Source organism: Sebastes umbrosus, chromosome 8 (genome assembly GCF_015220745.1).
Source record: "Sebastes umbrosus isolate fSebUmb1 chromosome 8, fSebUmb1.pri, whole genome shotgun sequence".
NCBI lineage: Eukaryota > Metazoa > Chordata > Actinopteri > Perciformes > Sebastidae > Sebastes > Sebastes umbrosus.
Window position 1 is genome coordinate 25894551 of NC_051276.1, and position 27030 is coordinate 25921580.

The window sequence follows — 27030 nt, forward strand, 5'->3', positions numbered from 1 at the left end:
AACATTTTGTTCCGTGGAAAAAAAAACAACCCCATCCACATGTTAGGATCCACATAATACTGTCAGCAATAAGACTCATTCCTGTATCGCTCTATAAAGTTTCCCTTAAAAGGTAAATAAATCAGCAGAATATAAATGTAATTTCTAGGTGAGAGGGAAAAAAAATGATGCCGTGTGCACCGATCTGGATGGGTGCTAAAATGACAACAAGATCCATGCACAGTGTACAGAGCGTGGGGATCAATAGGGGCCCACTATTCATTTATTTTGTCCCGGAGCCCCCCTTGTATCTTAATCCGGCCCTGTCTGTTGAATATCCTGAGAAAACTGCTGACTCCTTATCAGTTTGCAGCCACTTTATTGTTCATATCTGGTGTTTGTAATCTTGGGTTCATTTATGGCTACAACAAGGAGAGATAAGGAGGTAGCTAGACTCATAAAGTAAAAAAATAAAATACAAGAAAAGGGACAGTAAAATAGTTGTTCTCACAAAAACATCAGATTGTTTTCTTTCTGCATCTTCATGCACTGTAAAAAATAAAAAGTGTAAACATTTTCAAGCAGCAGGGGCGCCAGAAAATGTCTGTTAAAAAACGGAAAAATACTGTCCGTTAATTAACATAAATAAACTGTAAAAAACAAAACAGTAATTACATGTAGTTTAACATTTGTAAGTCATTTAATTCGTTGAACAGAATATATGTTGGCTCCTGAACAGTGTCTCTAGCTCAGGAATTGTGAGTTTTCTTTCCATCCTATCATCTCATCGTCTCGTGGTGCTGGCACTGGCTCAAAATACGCCCGGAATGCTTTGCCTTAGTCAACATGAGTCCGACTATTTAAAAGGATCCTCGGAGTCAACCACACCACTGCACACAGCTGCATCCTGTCAACCACAGACTCCAGACTCCACAAGACTCCACAAACTTCTTTCTCAACACTTTATCATCTCTCCAGGTAAGTTGCATTATTTCAAACATGCACATTATGTTTCATTCCTCTTCCCTGTAGTAGTCGAATATATCCAGGCTTTAACATTGCTTGGTCCTATAATGGCTGGACTGTAATAAAGTGCACGACTTCCTGCCAAGTTGCATCCACCTCACATTTGATTCTGCAGCATAATTATATTTCTGCAGGAGGTGTTTTTAATGTCCTCATTAAAACGCCTCCTGCAGAAATATAACTATGCTTTGTTAATGCAAAAATAGAAAGAACCTGTTGACCTAGTTTCTCCATGCGTCTCGGTGTTCCTATAAGGCTGTCCTTACACTGAAATATAAACTAAAAGTTCAACTAAATGTAGCCAGTGTTGGGAGAAATAGTCAGATCCGTTGCTTTAGTAAAAAGAAGCACGATGTAAAAAATACAGTTAGGTCATCCATTCAAAATCTTACTTAAGTAAAAGTACAGGTTATTAGCAAAAAGTAATCATAAAGTAATCATCATGCAGAAAAAATGCCCCTGTTGGTTATTATATTATTATTGCAGTAGTGGAATGTGACTAAATACATTTACTCGAGTACTGTAGTCTACCTAAGTGCAAATTTGACTACTACTTTACTTTCCATTTTATGACATTTTATTCTTGTTCCCCACTACATTTCAGAGGGAAATATTGCACTTTTTTTTACTCTACTACATTTACTTACATTTATAGTTATTTTACAAATTTTACACACAACAAATATGGAAAAACCTTTAAGATATGATGCTTTGTATAAACGATTAGTCGATTAATCCTTTTCTTAAATGAGTACTGAAAACATTTGAGGTTTGAACTGTTAGTTGGAAAAAAAGATTAAAAAAAAAAGAAGACATTTGACAACAGTCTGAAAATGAATCAGCAACTATTTAGAAAATAGATTTCTGCAAGTTTTTTAAAGCAAAATTGACAATAATTGTCTGTTTCCATCTTCTCAAATATAGGATTCACTGCTTTTATCTGTTATTGAAAATGTAATATCTTCAGGTTTTGAACAGTTGGTCGAACAAAAAAAGACATTTAAAGATGTTGCTATGGGTTCCGGAAAATTGTGACGGACATTTCCCACGATTTTATGACATTTTATAGACTATAAGATTAATTGATTAATCATTGTAAGTGTCTGCCCTTACACAAAACAAAGGTCCCTTGAACTGGAGATATTGTGTCTTCATAGTATGCATAGTAACCGACAGGAAGTCCCTAATAATGTGTTTTGTATGTAACATGTTAATTTACAGAATATTTATAGCAACTACAGCTGTCTACTAAATGTAATAGAGTAAAAAGTCCAGTATTAGCCTAAAATATACTAGATTAAAAGTATAAAACAGTATAGAATATTAGGCAAATATACTTAATTTAATTTCACAACTGAATTGGCTCCGTAACAGTCTGGCCTTTATGAAGGAATTTTATTTACACCTGGATTCATTGGCACAAATCCATATAGTTTTAATTTTACAGTGGATACAATAAAAGCAACAACTGTATAGTGTTACGCAATCCAGGTACTATCATAGGAGGAATGTTTTGATCGATTGACAGAGAAGGAATTTATAATCCTACAAACTGCTACAGATGGTATTATTGGCAAGCAATTTCCCATTATTCTAACCCAGTCAAGACTGATGAGAGTCGGACTGAGCAGGTGGAAGCAGAAGCACATTTTCATGCCAAAATTAGTATCAAAACTTCACTGAGCCACCTGATCTGCTTAAACAAAGCTCTCCACCTTTCAGATGCAAGCAGATTGGCAACCAGTGATCCACAGCGAATATTAATGTTTCACCCAAGTTTCCATAGTTGAAACGTAATGGACAGTTTTCCAGTATTCAAATGGGATCATTAGGTTCTGTGCAATGTTCTCTTGGAAAACTGGAGTTTATGCAGATTGTGTTTCTGACTTATTAAAGTTTTTTCTATCTTTCCCCTCAACGAAGAACACCACTGAAGAGACAGCATGTACCGCTCTGGATTACAGATTAAAGACGGGCAATTTGTGACAGTCACGGGCAAAAAGGGTGGACTGAAGCTGTGTGCTGTTGAGAGTCTAAGAGGTACTAAAGTTTTCTAATGACCATGATTATTTCAAAATAACAAATGAACTGTTTTACAAAGGTACCAATTTGATGCCCCATTGATGTATGTATCACACTCCAGCCTGATTGTGGAATAAAATGTTGCATAAATCAGGCTAAACCTTGAGAATATAGATAGGAATGAAACTGGGAAGTTTTGGTGAGTGTTGCTTAAGTGGAGATTTCTGGCTCAGAGTCTGAGAAACAACTCATTTTGAGAAAATGGCCTTTAAAAAATATGGATTGTAAAATTCAAGACACTACAAGTGAATAGGGTAATATTTTTAACTAATAGATATCAGCATGAAACCTCCCCAGTTGATTACTTACATTAACACATTTATTTGTTGTATTACAAGTTTTCAGAAATGTTATGTTTAAATATGTAAATGAGTCATTAACTAATTATAACTTTTGGTGAATTTAGGAGAAATCTACAGACGCAAATAGACAAAGTAGTAAAATAAACACCTAAATGTGTACTTTTGGATGTTTTCTTTCCACTAGTCTGAAAGAAGACATGTTATTGAAGCAAAACAGCCCAAAATCTCACAATTGACCAGTGCGTGAAAAATACGTGCCTATTGGTGTCTCCCCTTAATTTAATATGATTTTGAATGATTATGGATTATTATAGGCAAGGCAAGGCAAGGCAGCTTTATTTGTATAGCACATTTCAACAACAGGGCAATTCAAAGTGCTTCACATAAACATTCAAGAACATTGTGACAAAGTAAAATCTAGGATAGAAGCTAAAATAGAATAAAACACAAAAGAATAAAAGCTCTAGCGCAGTATCAGATCATTATCTGGTTTAATTAAAGGCAGCAGCAAACAGGAAAGTTTTAAGCATGGTTTTAAAAGAACTCAGAGTTGTAGCGGTCCTGCAGTTTTCTGGGAGCTTGTTCCAAATATTTGGTGCATAAAAACAGAACGCTGCTTCTGCATGTTTAGTTCTGACTCTAGGGACACTAAGCAGACCTGATCCAGATGACCTGAGAGGTCTGGATGGTTCATAACATAGCAGAAGATCAGAAATATATTTTGGCCCTAAACCATTTAGTGCTTTGTAAACCAGCAGCAGTATTTTGAAATCAATTCTCTGAGAGACAGGGAGCCAGTGTAGAGACATCAGAACTGGACTGATATGATCCACCTTCTTGGTCTTAGTGAGGACTCTAGCAGCAGCGTTCTGAATCAGCTGCAGCTGTCTGATCGATTTTTTAGGAAGACCAGTAAAGACGCCGTTACAGTAGTCAAGTCGGCTGAAGATAAATGCGTGGACTAGTTTTTCCAAATCCTGCTGAGACATCAGTCCTCTAATTCTTGCTATATTCTTCAGGTGATAGAAGGCTGTCTTTGTAATTGTCTTAATATGGCTGTTAAAGCTCAGGTCAGACTCCATGACTACACCAAGGTTTCTGGCTTGGTCCGAGCTTTTTAACATTACAGATTGTAGGTGAGCACTAACCTTTAATCTTTCCTTTTTGGCTCCAAAAACTATGACCTCAGTTTTGTCTTTGTTCAGCTGAAGAAAATTCTGGCACATCCAATTATTGACTTGTTCAATGCACTCAGTGCTTGTATTGGACTGTAGTCTCCTGGTGATAGAATTATGTAAATTTGTGTGTCGTCTGCATAGTTATGGTAATTTATTTTGTTGTTCTCAAAAATCTGACCCAGTGGGAGCATGTAGATGTTAAACAAAAGAGGCCCCAAGATGGAGCCTTGGGGAACTCCGCATGTGATTTTGTTCAGCTCAGATTTGCAATTACCTATTGACACAAAGAAGTCTCTGTCTTTTAGGTAGGATTTAAACCAGCTGAGTGCTATGCCAGAAATACCCACCCAGTTTTCCAGTCGGTCTAGTAATATATTATGGTCAACTGTGTAGAATGCGGCACTGAGATCCAGTAAAACTAAAACCGTAGTTCTACCACTGTCTGTGTTCAATCGGATGTCATTGAAGACCTTAACAAGAGCAGTCCAGTGCTGTGGTGAGGTCGAAAACCTGACTGGAAGACATCAAAAGAGTTGTTTAGTGCCAGAAAGCTATTTAATTGTTGAAAAACTGTTTTTTCAATTATTTTAGACAAGAATGGAAGATTTGATATCGGTCTGTAATTATTTACTATTGATGAGTCCAGATTGTTCTTTTTGAGGAGTGGTTTGATGACGGCAGTTTTCAGGGCCTGTGGGAAGACTCCTGAAACAAGAGATGCATTAACAATCTGTAAAAGCTCTGAGACCATACAATCTGATTTTGAAAAGGCCTGTTGGCAGAATGTTAAGGCAGCATGAGGAGGATTTTAGATGTTGTATTATTATACTCAGATACAAAGTTAATATTTTGTCTTGCTTCTGTCCTTAGCACCTTTGGTTCACATAAAGAAACGGACAAAACAAGACACAAAACAGGTGGCTTTCTGTTTCCAGCGTGGAAGTGGTAAATATTACCCAATGGTGGGAAAGGATGGACAAAACCTGAAGGTAAATATAAACTTTTAACTATATAAATGTATATATACAGTATATACAGTGTATATACATATATATACGTATATATATATATATATATTAGGGCTGTCAATTGATTAAAATAGTTAATCGTGATTAACTGCAAATAAATCACACATTTTGTATCTGTTCAAAATGTACCTTAAAGGAAGATTTGTCAAGTATTTAATACTCTAATCAACATGGGAGTGGACAAATATACTGCTTTATGCAAATGGATGTATATATTTATTATTGGAAATCAATAAACAACAAAACAATGAAAAATATTGTCCAGAAACCCTCACAGGTACTGCATTTAGCATAAAAAAATATGCTCAAATCATAACATGGCAAACTGCAGCCCAACAGGCAACAACAGCTGTCAGTGTGTCAGTGTGCTGATTTGACTATGACTTGCCCCTAACTGCATGTGATTATCATAATGTGGGCATGTCTGTAAAGGGGAGACTCGTGGGTACCTATAGAACCCATTTTCATTCACATATCTTGAGGTCAGTGGTCAAGGGACACCTTTAAAAAAATGGACATGCCAGGTTTTCCTTGTCAAAATTTTGTGTCAATTTGGAGCGTTCAAAATAATTTGCATTTTGACAGCCCTAATATGTGTGGATATATACATATATATATATATATGTATATATTTATATATACATATAATAATAATAATAATAATAATACCAGTGTAATACCAGTAAAATCCATGTGACACTAGTGGTGAATCAAAGTATATGCTTATACATTGTGTTTTGTGTGTTCACAGATTGACAGAACTGATAATTTAACTGACAGGCATTGGTTTGAGAAGATTAACATACAAGACGGTTCACATTACGGCCTGCAATCTGTGTGCGAACCCAGGAAATACCTCTGTATGTCATCAGCCACCTCTTTCTGCCTCAGCGAAACCATTGAGGACTGTGCTGTTCTCACAGATGTTGAAAAGAGAGTATAGGTATGTTTTTAATTATTCTGACTAAAGTTATTTTATATGGCACCTATTTTTTATTTTGTACATTACATCTACTTTTACATGTACTGAACATTTTTCCCGTATCACTTCTCTTCTTTTTAATTTTTGGCAGTCTGTAAGAACATCTGCCTGATTTATTTCTGAACACATTATCTGTGAATCTTTATCTTAGCAGTATATAGTACTATCTGAATTTCTGATTCACTGTCACTGTCATGCCTCTATTTATTCATAAAACTGTCCCTTACCCTCCTTCTCTGTTTTGTTTGTTCCGCAGGCATCCACCGCCAGCTCAGCTTCACCTTCTACCACATAACTCAAAATGTCCCTGCTGGGGTCGATGTCTTCCTCTGGACCAAGCAGACAGTGGAGTTACTTAGATAATTTGTCATTCTTGGGTGGCTTCTTCTCACACTCCTCCTGCGCTTTAGAAGACATTATATAACTGTTGTCAAAGGCCGACTAGTTCTCCGCATGACTCGAAAACAGATCTATATGTGTAAAATTGGTAGCGTTTCCCTTTAATGTGAAAATGTTTCTCAAATGCTTTTGATGTGTTGGTATTTAAATGGGTAAGGAGGTATTGACTACTGTATGTAGGCTATGTGAAGCAGATTGATGATTCTTTTTGTTTTTTCCACCAAAAGTTTTTGGGTTAACTGGAGCTCCACACCAAATCTCTACTGAAACTTACACAACAATATTCTTGATCCAGTACACTGATTGACTTTTTAGTTTACAAGCCTGATTTGGACCATTATTTAATAGTTAAAAGGGGGAATAGGTAGCAGTTATGGAGTTTCATCACATCAAAAAGTTAAATAGTTGAAACATTCATGCTTTACCAGCATTTATATAACACCTGCAACTGCTAAATCCATCCTAATGTATGATAATTGTTGATTATTAATGTTGAATGCATGTCAACGGTCGTCAAATGCCTTTTCATGTCTTGTCTTGCTGGTGTTGGAAAAGAAAAGTTTATATTTACTGTATATATGTTATTTTGTTTTGTAAGTTTTTATACTAACTATACTAACTAATGTAAACACATATTTTAATAAACAATTGTATATCTTGAATGGTGTCCTGATGTCTTTGAAAGAGTAGTCATGTAAGAAACGTTTAGAGAAGTGGTTAGTGAGTAAGGCAGCGGTGGAAGAAATATTTAGAAACTTTACTCAAGTAAAAGTACTATTACCACAAAGTGAAAGTAAAAGCCACAAAGTAAAAGCTCTGGATTTAAAACCGTACTCAGTAAAAGTATGTATCAGCTAAATGTACCTTAAAGTATCAAAATTAAAAGTACTCATTGTGCAGTAAAATGTTCCCTGTCAGTGTTTTACTATTATATCTGATGTTTCTGGATTAATATTACAGCTGCATTAATGTGTATGCTGCATTTTACTGCTGTAGATGTTTTGACCTCCTTTATATACTGTTGGCTAGTTTAATCTACAGAAATGCATCATGGTCTATCAGATCATCAGGTGTTTGTAGCGTTGTTGTCTTGTGAGAACCACGTATCTCTAAAAAGTAAACTTTTGAAATATCCCACTCATGACGTTTTAAACTTTTCTGGTCTTAAAAAAGGAGGTTGCTAACAAATAGCTAAATCAGACTACTAAACGTCATCACGGCAACTTGTTCGCCTTTACAACCTCGTTGTGTATACTCGCGCTCATGTGACCGTGGTGTAGTTTGTTTATAGCCTAACGTGAGCTAGTTTTACTTCTGGCAATTGCATTCACACTTCAAAATTCATAAAAGTGGTGTTCATTTGTGGAGATTATCTTGCTGAACAAAAGTATCATAAACGCTTGTTTGCCACAGCGCTTATTTTATGCAATAATCCAAAATCCAATGGAAAAATCCCATCGTTTTTTTGTCAAAGGATCCAGGGCGATGCTAACTTCCTGGTTGGCCTATAAAAATATGTTATCCCTGGAGCACTCTATAGGGTAGAGTAGGTGACTCGAGGCAACTCTGAGCTCCCTTCTTGCCTGTGCTCCTCACACGTCTGTGTGTATGGTTGTGCTCAAAAAGTAGTTTTTGTACTAGTAGTCATGGAAGTAGTCATGTGAATGATGAAACATGACTAAGATTCTACAGCCATGCTAGCAAGTCATTACGATATTGTTTGGAAGCCATGAATCTCTTTAGGGACGTTGAGTATCTTTAATAAATTTCACAGCAATCCACTATTGTCAATATATTTCACTGTGTTCATGGTGGTGCTAGAGGAAAAGTTACCTAAAGCCCCGTTGCCATCGCAGGAACTTTCCCCCAGAACTAAGAACTTTTTGAGGAACTCATTGTATTTCGACTGCAGAGACCAGGGTCTAAATTAAGTTCTGGGGACATTTTACGTGGCCTTTTTACCCCCAAAAAGGCCCTGGTCGAGGGGTAGTACTTTCTAAAAGTACCAGAACTTTTGGGGGGGAGTTAGCAGGGATGACCGTCGCTGATTGGTGAAACACAGACAGCCCGGCTGCTTCTACTGTACCGCTTCACTCATAAAACAAGGAAGTACTCTAGTGTCAATTTAGAACCATTTTAGGTCTAGGGGAGAACATTTCTCTTGTTTGAGAACATCAAAAGTAAAGTTGGGCTCTGCTGTCGGCCAGAAAGATCGTGAGGGCGAGCGGTAACGTTAGAAGAGGGAGACAGCGGTGCTGTGAACGACAGAAAGAAAAGTTATTTTCTGATTGTTTGATGGCTTAACGTTCTAAAGCACAATTACATAACCATCAAACGCAGATGATTTACTGTGGAGGCAGACGCTCTTAGTTTCATTTTCCTCCGCTGTATTTTATTCATTACATCCAACATGGATCCAGGGAACTGGACCCTGATCCGAGTCCACTTGTCCCCAAAATCCAGTTCGATTGATTAGTGTGAACGCTCCGTACCGTACACGGGCACGGTTCGTCGATCCGTTCTGTCTGTAGTTCATTTACTTTTGGGACTTTGCTGCTTGTGTTCTTCCTTTGCTTGGATTGTATTTCTGATTCAACACTAGCAGCTTCATTCATGCTGTCGATGAGTATTTCATCTGTCACCCTCTGATCATCGAGATAAGGCTTAAACTGAAACTTGATATGGTCACTTAACAGCCCAGTACTAACTGACCTCAAGAATTTCTTCTGGATGAGCTCGGAACTGTACTTGAGTAAAGTTTCTAAATATTTCTTCCACCACTGCCTTACGCACTAACCACTTCTCTAAACGTTTCTTACATGACTACTCTTTCAAAGACATCAGGACACCATTCAAGATATACAATTGTTTATTAAAATATGTGTTTACATTAGTTAGTATAAAAACTTACAAAACAAAATAACATATATAAATATAAACTTTTCTTTTCCAACACCAGCAAGACAAGACATGAAAAGGCATTTGACGACCGTTGACATGCATTCAACATTAATAATCAACAATTATCATACATTAGGATGGATTTAGCAGTTGCAGGTGTTATATAAATGCTGGTAAAGCATGAATGTTTCAACTATTTAACTTTTTGATGTGATGAAACTCCATAACTGCTACCTATTCCCCCTTTTAACTACTAAATAATGGTCCAAATCAGGCTTGTAAACTAAAAAGTCAATCAGTGTACTGGATCAAGAATATTGTTGTGTAAGTTTCAGTAGAGATTTGGTGTGGAGCTCCAGTTAACCCAAAAACTTTTGGTGGAAAAAACAAAAAGAATCATCAATCTGCTTCACATAGCCTACATACAGTAGTCAATACCTCCTTACCCATTTAAATACCAACACATCAAAAGCATTTGAGAAACATTTTCACATTAAAGGGAAACGCTACCAATTTTACACATATAGATCTGTTTTCGAGTCATGCGGAGAACTAGTCGGCCTTTGACAACAGTTATATAATGTCTTCTAAAGCGCAGGAGGAGTGTGAGAAGAAGCCACCCAAGAATGACAAATTATCTAAGTAACTCCACTGTCTGCTTGGTCCAGAGGAAGACATCGACCCCAGCAGGGACATTTTGAGTTATGTGGTAGAAGGTGAAGCTGAGCTGGCGGTGGATGCCTGCGGAACAAACAAAACAGAGAAGGAGGGTAAGGGACAGTTTTATGAATAAATAGAGGCATGACAGTGACAGTGAATCAGAAATTCAGATAGTACTATATACTGCTAAGATAAAGATTCACAGATAATGTGTTCAGAAATAAATCAGGCAGATGTTCTTACAGACTGCCAAAAGTTAAAAAGAAGAGAAGTGATACGGGAAAAATGTTCAGTACATGTAAAAGTAGATGTAATGTACAAAATAAAAAATAGGTGCCATATAAAATAATTTTAGTCAGAATAATGAAAACATACCTATACTCTCTATTTAACATCTGTGAGCTCAGTACAGTCCTCAATGGTTTCGCTGAGGCAGAAAGAGGTGGCTGATGACATACAGAGGTATTTCCTGGGTTCGCACACAGATTGCAGGCCGTAATGTGAACCGTCTTGTATGTTAATCTTCTCAAACCAATGCCTGTCAGTCAAATTCTCAGGTCTGTCCATCTGTGAACACACAAAACACAATGTATAAGCATATGCTTTGATTCACCACTAGTGTCACATGGATTTTACTGGTATTACACTGGTATTATTATCATTATTATTATTATTATATGTATATATAAATTTATATATATATCCACACATATTAGGGCTGTCAAAATGCAAATTATTTTGAACGCTCCAAATTGACACTAAATTTTGACAAGGAAAACCTGGCATGTCCATTTTTTTAAAGGGGTCCCTTGACCTCTGACCTCAAGATATGTGAATGAAAATGGGTTCTATAGGTACCCACGAGTCTCCCCTTTACAGACATGCCCACATTATGATAATCACATGCAGTTAGGGGCAAGTCATAGTCAAATCAGCACACTGACACACTGACAGCTGTTGTTGCCTGTTGGGCTGCAGTTTGCCATGTTATGATTTGAGCATATTTTTTTATGCTAAATGCAGTACCTGTGAGGGTTTCTGGACAATATTTTTCATTGTTTTGTTGTTTATTGATTTCCAATAATAAATATATACATACATTTGCATAAAGCAGTATATTTGTCCACTCCCATGTTGATTAGAGTATTAAATACTTGACAAATCTTCCTTTAAGGTACATTTTGAACAGATAAAAAATGTGTGATTAATTTGCAATTAATCACGATTAACTATTTTAATCAATTGACAGCCCTAATATATATATACAGTACATATATATATATATATATATATATATACATTTATATAGTTAAAGATTTATATTTACCTTCAGGCTTTTTCCATCCACCATTGGGTAATAGTTAACACTTCCACACTGGAAACGGAAAGCCACCTGTTTTGTGTCTTGTTTTGTCCGTTCCACTATGTCAACCGAAGGTGCTAAGGACAGAAGCAAGACAACATATTAACTTTGTATCTGAGTATAATAATCCATAATCATTCAAAATCATATTAAATTAAGGGGAGACACCCCTAGGCACGTATTTTTCATGCACTGGTCAATTGTGAGATTTTGGGCGGTTTTGCTTCAATAACATGTCTTCTTTCAGACTAGTGGAAAGAAAACATCCAAAAGTACACATTTAGGTGTTTATTTTACTACTTTGTCTATTTGCGTCTGTAGATTTCTCCTAAATTCACCAAAAGTTATAATTAGTTAATGACTCATTTACATATTTAAACATAACATTTCTGAAAACTTGTAATACAACAAATAAATGTGTTAATGTAAGTAATCAACTGGGGAGGTTTCATGCTGATATCTATTAGTTAAAAATATGACCCTATTCACTTGTAGTGTCTTACAAAATGTATGGAATTTTACAATCCATATTTTTTAAAGGCCATTTTCTCAAAATGAGTTGTTTCTCAGACTCTGAGCAAGAAATGTCCACTTAAGCAACACTTACATTCACCAAACTTCCCAGTTTCATTCCTATCTATATTCTCAAGGTTTAGCCTGATTTATGCAACATTTTATTCCACAATCAGGCTGGAGTGTGATACATACATCAATGGGGGCATCAAATTGGTACCTTTGTAAAACAGTTCATTTGTTATTTTGAAATAATCATGGTCATTAGAATACTTTAGTACCTCTTTGACTCTCAACAGCACACAGCTTCAGTCCACCCCTTTTCTTCTGGACTGTCACAAATTGTCCGTCTTTAATCTGTAATCCGACCATGCTGTCTCTTCAGTGGTGTTCTTCGTTGAGGGGAAAGATAGAAAAAACTTTAATAAAGTGCCAATCTGCTTGCATCTGAAAGGTGAGAGCTTTGTTTAAGCAGATCAGGTGGCTCAGTGAAGTTTTGATACTAATTTTGGCATGAGAATGTGCTTCTGCTTCCACCTGCTCAGTCTGACTCTCATCAGTCTTGACTGGGTTAGAATAATGGGAAATTGCTTGCCAATAATACCATCTGTAGCAGTTTGTAGGATTATAAATTCCTTCTCTGTCAGTTGATTTAAATAATTGCATTCATCACATAGCAGCAGGAACAATATGAGCATATCTACTGTCTTAATTACAACCCTCCTATTACAGTACCTGGATTGCGTAACACTACATTTAGTTGAACTTTTAGTTTATATTTCAGTGTAAGAACAGCCTTATAGGAACATGGAGAAACTAGATCAACAGGTTCTTTCTATTTTTGCATTAACAAAGCATAGTTATATTTCTGCAGGAGGCGTTTTAATGAGGACATTAAAAACACCTCCTGCAGAAATATAATTATGCTGCAGAATCAAATGTGAGGTGGATGCAACTTGGCAGGAAGTCGTGCACTTTATTACAGTCCAGACATTATAGGACCAAGCAATGTTAAAGCCTGGATATATTCGACTACTACAGGGAAGAGGAATGCAAACATAATGTGCATGTTTGAAATAATGCAACTTACCTTGAGAGATGATAAAGTGTTGAGAAAGAAGTTTGTGGAGTCTTGTGGAGTCTGGAGTCTGTGGTTGACAGGATGCAGCTGTGTGCAGTGGTGTGGTTGACTCCGAGGATCCTTTTAAATAGTCGGACTCATGTTGACTAAGGCAAAGCATTCCGGGCGTATTTTGAGCCAGTGCCAGCACCACGAGACGATGAGATGATAGGATGGAAAGAAAACTCACAATTCCTGAGCTAGAGACACTGTTCAGGAGCCAACATATATTCTGTTCAACGAATTAAATGACTTACAAATGTTAAACTACATGTGATATTGTTCAGAAACTAGGATCCACAAACTAGTTATGTCCCACACTGTAAAAAAAACATTTTTTAAAACATTTTTTTTCAAGAAATTTTTTTTTTTTGTCTGTATTTCAAAATGAGAGAAAAAAAATGTTAAAAATGACATGTTTAATTTTTTATTCATATGTAAATGGTCTTAGATTTACAGTATTTTTTGTAATCACAATCGTAATTTTCTGTATTTAAGCTTTTCTTGATCAATTTTAAATATAATTATTCTGTTTTTTTAGATGTTTATGACTCTATTTTAACAATTAATTTATGTTAGAAGAAAAGGATTTCATGGAATTCTAAAAATATTTCTTGTAAAAATACAGATTTTGTTTTTGCAAAACTTCTGCGAGTTAATGTAAATTTGGGCTTTTGCGATGTTAAATTACATGTTTCATTTGTGACAAAAGTTCGTAGGACTTTAGTCCCTGGAACTACTTTTCAAGGAACTAAAAGGTTCCTTCAGCCCACTGTTGTCTGCGTTTCCTCCGCGGTCTCAAGATCTGCAAAAGTGTGGTGGTCACAGCAGTAAACACACTCTGCAGCCTGCAGTTCAGTGCGTCTGCCTATTTCATCTAAAAAACATGGTGTAAAAAAACATTAGGTTTTGTCTCACTGCGATGATATTTACTGCTGCATATATTTACTGATGCATGTTGGATGTAATGAATAAAATACAGCGGAGTAAAATGAAACTAAGAGCGTCTGCCTCCACAGTAAATCATCTGCGTTTGATGGTTATGTAATTGTGCTTTAGAACGTTAAGCCATCAAACAATCAGAAAATAACTTTTCTTTCTCTCGTTCACAGCACCGCTGTCTCCCTCTTCTAACGTTACCGCTCGCCCTCACGATCTTTCTGGCCGACAGCAGAGCCTAACTTTACTTTTAATGTTCTCAAACAAGAGAAATGTTCTCCCCTCGACCTAAAATGGTTCTAAATTGACACTAGAGTACTTCCTTGTTTTATGAGTGAAGCGGCGCTGTGTGTGTGTTTCACCAATCAGCGACGGTCATCCCTGCTAACTCCCCCCCACGAAAGTTCCAGTACTTTTAGAAAGTACTACCCCACGACCAGGGCCTTTTTGGAGGTAAAAAGGCCACGTAAAATGTCCCCAGAACTTAATTTAGACCCTGGTCTCTGCAGTCGAAATACAATGAGTTCCTCAAAAGTTCTTAGTTAAAGTTCCTGCGATGGCAACAGGGCTTTAGGTAACTTTTCCTCTAGCACCACCATGAACACAGTGAAATATATTGACAATAGTGGATTGCTGTGAAATTTATTAAAGATACTCAACGTCCCTAAAGAGATTCATGGCTTCCAAACAATATCGTAATGACTTGCTAGCATGGCTGTACAGTCTTAGTTATGTTTCATCATTCACATGACTACTTCCATGACTACTAGTACAAAAACTACTTTTTGAGCACAACCATACACACAGACGTGTGAGGAGCACAGGCAAGAAGGGAGCTCGGAGTTGCCTCGAGTGAATGACGTCATATAACACACTTCATACTGTATCTCTCACCTACTCTACCCTATAGAGTGCTCCAGGGATAACATATTTTTATATCCCCCCCATCCTTCAATGCTGACACGCTTCTTTTGAATCATACTGAGACCTTAAGAATGTCACCGAACATGTATTTATAGTGTAGGGCCACTGTGTTGTATTGTCAGTTATCTCTGTCATTTTGTCCAGTCCAGTATTAACACCTTATTTATAATTCTGCAAAAAAAAAGTATGTTGTGCTGCATAAATACATACACTGTTTGGCACTGTAACACATTGCACATTATATCATTCATTTCTTCAGCCATTGTTTTAAACAAACGTATCAGTATCAGGCTGCAGTGTGGTATGGTAAATGATTAAACTTGAAGGTTAAACACATACTGTACTGTAGGAGGGAGGAACAGGGAGTGCTTTCATAAACATGGTGGGAGGACAGACTAATGCAGATGAGTTTTTTTATTTCTAAAACGTTATCAACTGAGGCTTTACCAACCGGACTCATACATTACAGTAAGTATATTTAGTGATGAAATATCAGCTGGGGGTGTTCTCCAACTCTTTATCAGCGCTGGTTCCTCCCTGATAACAGCTGCAGGAAAATCAGTCAGCCTTTAAAAGTAGCTTCCCCAACACCAGTGTTGGGGAAGCTACTTTAAAGGCATAGCTTTGGAAGCTACCAATTACTTTACACTGGTAAAAGCTGAACTAAGCAAAGCTACCCTAGTACATGTGATACGAAATTCATCACACAATTTTGTATCTGTTCAAAATGTACCTTAAAGGGAGAAGTATTTAATACTCTTATCAACTTGGGAGTGGGCAAATATGCTGCTTTATGCAAATGTATGTATATATTTATTATTGGAAATCAATTAACAACACAAAACAATGACAAATATTGTCCAGAAACCCTCACAGGTACTGCATTTAGCATAAAACATATGCTCAAATCATAACATGGCAAACTCAAGCCCAACAGGCAACAACAGCTGTCAGCGTGTCAGTGTGCTGACTTGACTATGTCTTACCCCAAACTGCATGTGATTATCATAAAGTGTGCTCTTCTGTAAAGGGGAGACTCGTGGGTTTTTTTTTACATCAAAAGAACCGCAAAACGATGGTGTAGTGGTTTGCACTGTTGCCTCTCAGCAAGAGGTTCAGAGGTTCAAATCCGGCTCTTCTGAGTGGAGTTTGCATGTTCTCCTCGTGTTAGCGTTGACTTTCTCCGGGTTCTCCGGCTTCCTCCCACAGTCCAAAGACATGCAGGTTAATTGTTGACTCTAAATTGCCCGTAATAAGTACGTTTTTCTGAGGTCAGGAGACGTGTTCATGTGTTTCAGGTGGGAAGAATTACTTTGTAACACAGGTCAACACGTCACAGGAGTCACAGGATGTGTTTACTGATTGGTTGCGGGTCCTCTCTGGCTGCACTTCGGCACTAAAAGTTAAACTTTTCCCAACTTTTATTTGGCCGCACTTCGCCGCAGAATCAAACGGCCGTGCAATCTGGAATTTGTCTGTTAAATATGAGGCTGCAGCTGGCACTTAGCTTAGCTTAGCACAAAGACTGAGAGCAGAAATCCACCTTCACCTCTAGAGCTCATTAATTAACACATTATGTCTCATGTTTTCCCCTGGATTACATTTGTTTTTGATGTATCACAAATATGTGTAATCAAAGTCACGTAAGTCCATGTAGGGAGGAGGTCAGAGTGGATGGATTGGTCGATCTATCTGTCACTGATGATTAGGGCTGTCAAAGTGATAATAACACGTTAACACTAAGTTTTCCTCGCCAACAGGTAGCTTAAGTTTGGAGCGTTAATTAGCCTCCTTCCCGACAAGATCGTATGACGTGGTTGGTACCAATAAATTCTTTCGGTTTTCTAGTTTTGATGCCAGTATATTCACTCTAGCTTTAAAACTGAGCCCGCTACAACCTCCGAAATTTTGAATAGCGGCTGGGCCTTACGGCGGCTTCTAAGCGATTTTTAAGAGATTCATTAAAAATCGCAAGTTGCATTAATGCGTTATCGCTTTAACTTTGACAGCCCTAAACAAGGTATGATACAAAAAAAGTCACATGCCAGCAAAAAATGCCACAAAATGTTAATTACATGCATTTCACTACTTCCCGACACTGCTAATCGCATATAAAACTCAGGCCCAGCTTTATTTGTTATTTGGTGGTTGTAATGTGAAATGAATAGGTGTGGTGGATCTATCTGCAGACCTGAAGTTTTAGTGTCCAAATTCCACCCTTACAACAATAAAAATCCAAACACAATAAATTCTTTTGTGCTCAGATCCTCCCAGTTAACAGCTTAATGAATCACTAGTTTAGTACATCGTTGCTTTTACTCATTAGATTACAGTAATATTGCTTAAATATCAGTCCGAGTTGACAGCTGTCGGAAATGCCAGAGCTCCCCACCTCAACCCTACCTCAACCTACACCTCCCCTCGCCTCACCTTCATTTTGTTAATATCAAACCAGATAACCCTCCTTAAATGGAAATTTAACAGACACAGGAAACCAGTAGACATGTTATATAACCATTGGAAGTCATGCAAAGTTCATGCTGTGAGGACATACACAGAAGTTTTTTCCACGTTATCTTTCTTGTGCATGTTTCATATTTTTTTTCTTGTCACTTCCACATGCCACATAATGTAAGGGCTGGCACAATACACTGCTGTGAAGTGTAAACAGTGCACATGAATCTGCAGCTCTCCTCGGCTTTACAGAGCTTTATAGTTTCAGCTCATAGTTCAGCTGTCTGGCCAACAATTTTATTGTTTTGGTTCAGTCTCATGGCTCTTAAGCTATTTCAGCTTAAAAGCTTTAAAATATCCACTGTACACTACCTGCTCAGCACCAAACAGCAGGCTTTATCTATTTATATTGCGCCTTTCATGCAAAATTGCAATACAAGGTGCTTAACAATACAGTGAAGACACAATGAAATTAAACCCCCTATGTTAAAACCCATTGACTTCGAGATGAGGGAAGTGGAAGTGCTAAAATGCTAACTCATTTCCGTGTTTTAGATCTCATTCCTGTAGTACTCTATTGTCAGTTTTTTGGTATGTGCTGTCTGCTGGAAGCAGTGTTGATTATACAGTCTGACAGCAACAAGAAGGAAGGACCTACGGTATCTCTCCTTCACACACTGCGGGTGAAGCAGCCTGTCACTGAAGGAGCTGCCCAGTGCTGTCAGAGTGGTTTTAAATCCAATTTAATAACTATCAAAGCGTACACGGACCGCACAGCCTCCAGTTAGTGGCACAGTAATCACAATATAGGCCGACGCCATATGTGAAGATTATAAGCTAGCAGTGTTATTTTGACCGGCATTCAGAGTTTCAGCAGTTTGGTTGAATTTTGAGTATTCTTGCCCTGCTGTTAGTTAGTAGTTTGCGTTTTATATATATATATACGTATATATATATATATATATATACGTATATATATATGTATATATATATATACAGCGGGTAAAATAAGTATTGAACACGTCAGTAAATATATTTCCAAAGGTGCTACTGACATGACATTTTCACCAGATGTTGGTAACAACCCAAGTAATCCATACATACAAAGAAACCAAAACAAATAAGTTCAGAAATTAAGTTACGTGTAATAATGTGAAATGACAAAGGGAAAAAGTATTGAACACGCTTACTGATATTTATTTAATACTTTGTACAAAAGCCTTTGTTGGTAATGACAGCTTCAAGACGCCTCCTGTATGGAGAAACTAGTCGTATGCATTGCTCAGGGCTGATTTTGGCCCATTCTTCCACACAAACAGTCTTTAAATCTTGAAGGTTCCGTGGGCCTCTTCTATGAACTCTGATCTTCAGTTCTTTCCATAGATTTTCAATTGGATTCAAGTCAGGTGATTGGCTGGGCCATTCTAGCAGCTTTATTTCCTTTCTCTGAAACCAATTGAGAGTTTCCTTGGCTGTGTGTTTGGGATCATTGTCTTGCTGAAATGTCCACCCTCGTTTCATCTTCATCATCCTGGTAGATGGCAGCAGATTTTTATCAAGAATGTCTCGGTACATTTTTCCATTCATTCTTCCTTCAATTATGTGAAGTTTGCCAGTACCGTATGCTGAAAAGCAGCCCCACACCATGATGTTCCCACCTCCAAACTTCACTGTTGGTATGGTGTTTTTAGGGTGATGTGCAGTGCCATTTGTCCTCCAAACATGGTGTGTATTATGGCATCCAAAGAGTTAAACTTTGCTCTCATCTGACCAGACTATATTCTCCCAGCATTTCACAGGCTTGTCCAAATGTTGTGCAGCAAACTTTAAACGAGCTTCAACATGCTTTTTCTTCAGCAATGGAGTCTTGCGTGGTGAGCGTGCATACAGGCCATGGCGGTTGAGTGCATTACTTATTGATTTCTTTGAAACAATTGTACCTGCTAATTCCAGGTCTTTCTGAAGCTCTCCACAAGTGGTCCTTGGCTCTTGGACAACTCTTCTGATAATTATTTTCACTCCTCTGTCTGAAATCTTGCGAGGAGCACCTGGTCGTGGCCAGTTTATGGTGAAATGATGTTCTTTCCACATCTGGATTATGACTCCAACAGTGCTTACTGGAACATTCAGAAGTTTAGAAATGTGCCTGTATCCAATGTCATCAGTATGTTTTGCAACAATAAGGTTGCAAAGGTCTTGAGAGAGCTCTTTGCTTTTACCCATCATGAGATGTTTCTTGTGTGACACCTTGGTATTGAGACACCTTTTTATAGGCCATCAGTTGGGACTGAACCAGCTGATATTAATTTGCACTGACAAGGGGTCGGATTGCTTTCTAATTACTGATAGATTTCAGCTGTTGTCTTGGCTTTCCATGCCTTTTTGCACCTCCCTTTCTTCATGTGTTCAATACTTTTCCCCTGTGTCACTTCACATTATTACACAGAACTTATTTGTTTTGGTTTCTTTGTATGTATAGATTACTTGGGTTGGTACCAACATCTGGTGAAAATGTCATGTCAGTAGCACCTTTGGAAATATATTTATTGAGAAAAATGGTGACGCACACCCTGCGCGCTGTTATTGGCTGGGGGTTACACCCCCACGTGGGGCACAAAGGCTGTTTGCAGACGCCCAGAAATGTCCCAAACACAGCAAAATAATAAGGAAAGAGAAAATCCAGACGGAGGGCTGCAGGGTCTCTGCAGAAACAGACACCACCACACACTTCTATTGAGGCATAAGTGATGATTGAGAGGGATTATTTTTGTATCAGTCTACACATTGCTTTTTCGTTAGTGGATCTCACATGTTGCCTGTTGTCAATGTTAACTGGGATGAAATTAGACTGAAAACAAATAGCTTGACTGGCAGAGTTTAAGGAGTATTTGTTAGGTAGTCCAGGGCCCCTTGTAGTGACCATAGTTACAACACAAGGTAACCGATGACTTTGTTCTATGGCATGGGTGATGTGATTACCTTGTGGGGTCATGGATTTTCTCAGTCAACGATAACGGAGTGTGCGTGTTTGCAGAGAGAAAGTGTGCACACACAAGTGCAGACTAGTTGGTGAACATAGTGGAGCATTTAGAAGCTAAAGAGACAGGTATCGCCACGTTGATAGTGGTGTCGGATCAGAATACACTTTATGTGTCCTTCTGGAAGGCATAGACAAATGATGTACTTTATTTTGTGTAATTTGCACTTGTTGGGGAATACTATGGCGACAATTATGAGTCAAACAGTAAATCTTGATTGCTGAGCAAACAGTGCCCCACAGTTCTTACATCCTGTGGCTGGTGTGTGGGTGTTTTTAAAGCAGTTAGGCAGACATTTCTAGCATTGTGTGATATTTAATGAAGGATGGTATGCCCCAGATGGGCTGGGCATTTTTAATGGTTTCATGGATTAAGATTTTAAAAAGTAGTGAGAAATCTTTTTCAGTCAGATATACTGTAAGAAACAAAAACATGACGTAACACCAATGTTAAATCAAAGCTGGTGCAGGATTTTTTTCCTTGCTCATTGACAGGAGATGTGTTCAGCAGCATTGAGCGTAATGCTGCCATTGATAGATGAAAGTTATATCATAACAGTACTAATGTAGGAGCATTGACTTATAATACTGTATGATTGGGGACCTTTCCAAACAACATACCTCGAACCGCGAGTTACGGTGACCAAACAATTGGCCCACGTGTGACCCTCCAGCACGCAAACGCACACATACCATACCCTATACTCTTCATGTAAAGCTGCACGAGGGGGGAAGCTGCGTCGCAGGGGGGAAGCTAAGACTGCAAACGGCACCTGCAAAGATGCCACGGAAAAAATTAACATTAACACGGGTAACATCTTTAAAAAGGGAAACCAGTTAGGGGCATACCTTGGTCTGATGTTCATCTCCCTCAGCAGCAGTACCGGGGCAGAAAAGAGTGAGCCAAGTTTCCACTTAGCCGGAAACTGCTCCTTTTAAGGAGATGCAAGACTAGGGGAGTAAACAAGGTGTCAACTGTTCTCAATCTCATTTATTAAGGGCACAGACACAGTTCACGTTGGTTCAGGGGGCTCACTGAACCCCCTAGAAATGCATCTAACTAATAATTTAGTGTAATGATGAATAATATCGACCTTGTTGTATCACTTGGGTTTTATAACTTTTAACAGCACAAACTTGAATGAGGTGTCTGCAACAGCGATGTAACAGCAGACAGAGGACTGATTGATGGGCTCTTGCTTAAATTGCCGACAGCCACATTTTTTCCTGAATCAATCTCAACATGCCCATTATTATTAATTATGACCTGACAGGTAGCTGAGACTAGATGATTTTCCCCTTAGCCCTGGGGTTATCCGTAAATAGTTTCGATTTGGTTTCGGAAGCTTAGATCTCTATCATTGAGCCTTGACTCAGTTGTGTGATAATTGTCTCTCTTTGAAGGTTTGTAACAATGGGTGACCTCTTTTACATCACATATTGTCATTTTATCCTTAGTTAATTGTCACGTGTGATGTTAAGCAGGTATAATGTTTACCATACTATTTAAGTGTGTTAGCATGCTTTATTACACGTCAGTGTTGAATACTCGATTCTGTTTGGTCAATCACGGCGTTCTACGGTCTGTTATTTCTATATAGCAGACCGTTGCTATGTATAGCAGACCATTGCTGTGGGCGCAGTTCTGATGTCGGACTCTGGCGGACCATTTTGTGTCAAATTATTGATTTCTTAAGTAAGTAGACGTGTAATAAGCAGGATAATGTACAGCTAGCAGGTCATTGTTGTGAAAGAAACCACTTCAGGGCGATGAGAGTCCACACAACAATGACCGGCTCGCTGTACATTATCCCTTACATGATTTGCTGATTAGGCTTAAAGACCCAGCTCTTTCATGAACACCTCTGCACCTAATGACATTGATGCTATTGATGATGATGATATTGAGGATGTTGTTGATGTTGATTAGGATATTCATGATGATGATGACACTGTAGGGACCTGCCATTTCGGGTGGCAGACACAGTGAACTGTCTCAGGATCCTTACCATTGGTCAGTGGACCAAGCTCAGCTCAATCTCCATTGGCCACTCTAACATTCGCACCTAGGTGTGAAAATCACACAGAACAAAACCAGAGGAATTTCTTTATTCCTTCTCTTTCGACTCTTCCTACTCATCTGCTCATCTCTCCTGGCATGCGAGAGGTGAGCTGCTGCGCTCCAGACCGGAAACAGCTCTGCTCTCTGATTCTATGTCCTGTTAGGAAACAGACATAGCCACAAGGAACCAAACGGCAGAAGATGCGAAAGCCTGCCTTTTTACCAACTAACTTCAAGCAACAACCGCAAGGAAGTTAGCACCAAGCTATCAAGCTGCTGGGAAGAAGTATTGGAGCGATCAGCTTCCTCCAATCTGCACAGCAAAGACGACATCTTTGATTTGGAACCACAACTTCAACACATGGAATTACAAACCCTGTTCTTCCATGGGGTAACGTACTGGGCCTTAGCATTAGCAATCGCACAGGGCTGAGCAAGACAGTTAAACTTTGATTTCTAGAATGTACCTGTATTAATATGTTTAATGTTATTCATTGAGTTTGACGGTGGTGATTTATCTGTATTTGATTTTTGGGTAACTGGCTTCACCACATCTGATGTGTTTAGTTTATGCTTCACATAGACAAGGTCTTGCATGCAACTAACCATCTTTTCTAACCCACTGCATATCTAACACACATTAAGATCACATACAGAAACTGTGAATTAGTTAAACATAAACATACAGCTTCAGATAATCTTAACCCCACATCACCCCCCTCTCTGTCCTTCTTCTCAGAAGAACAAAGAGGTCACGTGATGACATGCTGGCGGCCATCTTTGATTCCGCCATCTTTGTAGTTTTACAGTGCTCGCCATTTTGTTTGTAGGCCATACAGACATTTTGAGACAAGAACCCATCTTGTTCCCCCCCCCCCCCCCCCCCCCCCCCCCTCTCTCTCTCACACACACACACACACACACACATGCTTACACACTGTGTTTGGTTGTTTAGTTTAGTTATTTAGTTAGATTAATATTGTGTTTTGAACCTTTATTATCTTGTAAATAAATGTTTGTGGAATATACATGCTGGTCTGTTTAATGTTGCACAAGAGTGAATAATGCCAACCTCTGCTATGTCAAGAACTCCGATATCCTTCAACCTTTACTATCTATTTTGGTTATAGTTATTATTTTAATTATTAATCAACGTTCCAAATTGACAGTTTAGCATATATAATGAGACTATATTAACGTTTTGGTCATTGGTCCCTGATTCCAGGGTGGTGCCCCGTTTATTATTGATGTTTATTGATAATCTTTATTGATATTAATAATTCTATTATTATTTATTAATTAATTTGCTAATAACCAAAACCTACTAAAGTAGAATCCCTACAACACTGATGATGTTGTTGATGTTGTTAATGATGATGATGACAAAAAATACATTATCTGCTTCTTTACACCCTGTGCATTGCCTCTGTGCACTGCCTGTCGGCACCTATGTCCGATCGGACTTGAAGCTGTTGTTGGCACTTACTCACGTTGTTCCCTCCTATCTAGATCCTTCCTTGTGTTGTACGAATTCTCAGATGTACGTCGCTTTGGACAAAAGCGTCTGCTAAATGAAATTGTAGAATTGATTAGCACTAAACACAAAGTACAGCTGTGTCAAGAGGGTGTGTACGAGGTAGCAGGGAAAGAACCCAACTTCAGACAATCCAGACTGACATGAGCAGTTCGGTGATTTATTGCCACAAGCTTATTGGCATGGGTAGCAAGTTCTGATGGGAGTCACTGAGTCTATAGTTAACAGTAATGGGACAGACAAGCAGATACAGATTTTGTATCTGTATCTGCTTGTCCCCGTATTCAGGTCCCCGAGGCCAGAAGGCAAAGACATGAAGCAACATTGATGATCTGGCATTGACAGGGGAGGTTAGGGGGGAACGGGGCTGGTTTCCCGTAAGTATTTACAGGGTGATTGAGAAATGAGAGCACAGTGGTAACAGTGAATGCTCAGAGAAAGCTCCCATGCGCGCTTGTGTGTGGCTATGCTGTTCAGACAAGTCTCCAACACAAAGTACACGGAAGCACCAAAACCGCAAAGTTATATCTAGTGAAGCCCGTCTGTTAAACAGTCGCGGTCGGAGGACGTGGGGGAGACCGTAGCTTTGGTCTCCAGGGCCGGAGTCTCTGCTGTACTCTGCTCCTCTACTTGCCTTCACTCACATGCCTCGCTCGTTCTCGCTATTTCGCTCCACTCTCCCGTTCATGTGCGCACACAACACACTGCAGAAGAGTTAGTAGCTCTGAGAATATCTAGTGAATGTACAATGGGCGTTTGTGCAGAAATGAATGCTGCAGCTCCTCCAGACCAACAGAGGTTTCCCGTGTCTTGTGAAGTGACGGGGCTCCGCAGAGAGAAACGTTGACGTCCCCCGACCAAAACTCCGGTGTCTCCCCTGTTCCTTCTGACCTGAGGCAGGAAAAGCCAACACTAGGATCAGCAGTGATTCATGGAGAGACCTTTGTCTGGTCAGCTAACATTACTGCTAAGCAGCTGAAATACAGAGTGATATTGTGGTTTTAGCTGACGTGTGTCGCCTCACTGTTTTGAGCGATGCTCGTTCATGTCTATGTAGAGCGAGCACAAGCGCGAGCCCGGCGCTGACTTTCGTTGACTTAACTGCCACAAGTGTCGCTGTTAACAAGCATTTCTGATTCTTACAAACAGTCCCTTTAAGTGACGCCAAGGGTAACTATAGTGGTTTTGGTGCCTAATCCTTAAATAACGCCAAGGCTAACTACAGTGGTTTTGATGCTGAAAATAAAGTGATGCCAAGGGGCGTCGCAAAGCAGCGATATGTGACGTATTGGGATGAGAACGTGTTGGATGATACAGTAGGGGCGGACAGAGAAAACTAAAAACAACTGTGGCAGACGTGACAAGCTGAGGCAGATGGGGATGTCATTAGTTTTGCAGGTATTTGGTCATACCCAAAGTACTTGACAAATTATCTTTTTTACCTATTGGTGGCACTAGAGGAAAAGTCAGGGGATCACCAAAGTCAGTAGGATTCATCCTCTGGGGACCATGAATGTTCATTGCAAAATAAATCATTGCAATCTATTCAATAATCAAAACTGAGATACTTTAGTTTGGACCACACTGCTTAAAAATATTGATTATTGCAGCTTTAACTGTCCTCCCGAGATAAACAACAGTCATAGGTGCCTAAACCTAACCAAACTTTAACCACACAGACACATGACGTCGTCCTGCCAATGAGAGCGTCAGATCAGAAAACATTTATATGTGTCAATCTAGACGCTATGGACGACGTGTCTTGTTGTTTAATTTGGACGTCTTACAAAGACAGAGCTTTGCAACATACTATGGGCCTAAACTGCACTATATATGAAAACATCATTTTACAAAAGGACTTTAAACCTATGTTCTTACAAGACAGGTATGCGGTGAATAGTGTCTAAATGCATAGAAAGTAAAACATAAAGAGGAACAGCAATAATTTCAGAAAGTACATGCCAACGCTTGATTATTTCCGGTCTTTTATACTGAAGGATTTTTGCAACAATTGCTACCATTTCTGTGCACCATATATTTATATAGTTTACAGATATTAGAATAATCTTCAGAGTTGTTTGATTATTTTTCTGTTTCTACCTGATAAACCTGTAACACTGTCACACCTGCTTTGAATAGTCAACATGGAGGCGTAGTGAATCACCTCGATGTTGCACCACTGTGTGGAGAAGGGAGATTGACAAGGAAATTCCCTCCATAAAGTATTTTACTATGGAGGCGGTTTCCAGATAAAAGATATAACAACAAACAAGGTGTTCACCCCAGTTAAATTACACACCAGTTCTGCTTGGACAACACAAACCGTACCACCTGCAGAATAAAGAAAAACAAACGTCATATGAAGTCTGAATGTGTTTGCTGTTACTAATATAAAAATAAATGATAATATTCAAGTGTTGGGATGACATGATACTAAAATCTAAAATATATTCTTTTTTTTTTTTTTTTAAACAGAGTTTATTTATACATTTTGCTAATACAACTCTTACAATCCATTGCACAAACATGTTTGGACTGGTATATAAC

The 27030-nt window shown here is 38.5% G+C and overlaps 2 long non-coding RNA genes across 2 annotated transcripts; one reads left to right on the top strand and one right to left on the bottom strand.

The window, feature by feature from the left end:
- Positions 1 to 739: 739 nt before the first annotated feature.
- On the top strand, positions 740 to 7638 carry LOC119492432. The gene is made up of 5 exons (XR_005207776.1): positions 740 to 957; positions 2929 to 3045; positions 5438 to 5556; positions 6347 to 6538; positions 6834 to 7638. It is a non-coding gene; the product is annotated as an uncharacterized LOC119492432 (long non-coding RNA).
- Positions 7639 to 10024: 2386 nt separating this feature from the next.
- LOC119492433 lies at positions 10025 to 13746 on the bottom strand. Its single transcript, XR_005207777.1, has 5 exons — positions 13504 to 13746; positions 12695 to 12805; positions 11865 to 11977; positions 10913 to 11104; positions 10025 to 10618 (listed from the first exon to the last, which is right to left on the bottom strand). It is a non-coding gene; the product is annotated as an uncharacterized LOC119492433 (long non-coding RNA).
- Positions 13747 to 27030: the final 13284 nt, after the last annotated feature.